The sequence below is a fragment of the Schistocerca piceifrons genome, chromosome 8, assembly GCF_021461385.2.
Source record: "Schistocerca piceifrons isolate TAMUIC-IGC-003096 chromosome 8, iqSchPice1.1, whole genome shotgun sequence".
Lineage (NCBI taxonomy): Eukaryota > Metazoa > Arthropoda > Insecta > Orthoptera > Acrididae > Schistocerca > Schistocerca piceifrons.
Window position 1 is genome coordinate 315112041 of NC_060145.1, and position 1191 is coordinate 315113231.

Below are 1191 nucleotides of genomic sequence, written 5' to 3' on the forward strand. Positions count from 1 at the left end.
TCTCCACATTATTTACCTTTTGCGTCGATGACATACCATCTATGGTATGAAGGTGGCGTCTGTTCTTTCGGACATGTCCGAAAAAACAGATGCCATCTTCATATCGTTAAGGCTAACCGGCTGATGATCTTCTTCAGCGCGGATGCACACGAATTGCCTGAACTCTTACGGGACACGGTGCATTGTCTGCCGCGGGTAATGGGTATAATGGCAGGGGCACTAGGAATGTCGTGTGTCTACTATAAGTTGAGAATGTGGGGCCGGCCGGTGTGGCCGAGCGGATCTAGGCGCTTCAGTCTGGAACCGCGCGACCGCTACGGTCGCAGGCTCGAATCCTGCCTCGGGCATGGATGTGTGTGATGTCCTTAGGTTAGTTAGGTCTAAGTAGTTCTAAGTTCTAGGGGACTGATGACCCCAGATGTTAAGTCCCACAGTCCTCAGAGCCATTTTGAGAATGTGGGTCTCACGCGGAGCGTACCGGCGGTAAGTCCCCGCAGTCGCACTATCCTCTGTGTGCTCGGTGGCTCAGATGGATAGAGCGTCTGCCATGTAAGCAGGAGATCCCGGGTTCGAGTCCCGGTCGGGGCACACATTTTCAACTGTCCCTGTTGATGAATTTCAACACCTGTTAGCAGCTAGTGGTACTGATTTAATTGTAATTTCATACCGTCTATGGTCGTCAGTCCCTGAGATGATGATGATGATAATGACACGTTTTGCGCCTCCTCGACGAACTTTATAATGCAGCGTATATTGTATATATACCCTGGGTTGTAAAACATCATTTCATACTCATCAAACCAACACAAATGCAACGTTGATCTGCACGATCATTTAGTACTATTTGAAACATCCCCTTAGAAAAATTATAAATGGCTGTGCTTAAACTGACACACAATATTTTTAGCGCAACGCAATCTGACTTTTAATAATCCCTACAAAAGAATGGCCCTGACTAACAATAACCTATACCTTTCATGAATCACTTATCTCACAAAAATCTTCGTTACTCAAACTACTGCAATACAGCGAGCGCCAATACTGCCAGCTAAATGAAAGATTCTAACTACTGAAGGCACTAACTACTGATAGGCATAGTTAGCAAATGAAAGATTTTGATAAAGAAAAAACAATGTATTTACCTTAACAGTGTTCAAAAGTCACAATATATATCAGTTCATCATATCCAGT

The 1191-nt window shown here is 44.7% G+C and overlaps 1 non-coding gene across 1 annotated transcript; it reads left to right on the forward strand.

Moving 5' to 3' along the window:
• Window positions 1–513: 513 nt before the first annotated feature.
• Window positions 514–588, forward strand: Trnat-ugu. Its single transcript has one exon. It is a non-coding gene; the product is annotated as a tRNA-Thr (tRNA).
• The last annotated feature ends 603 nt before the right edge of the window (window positions 589–1191 follow it).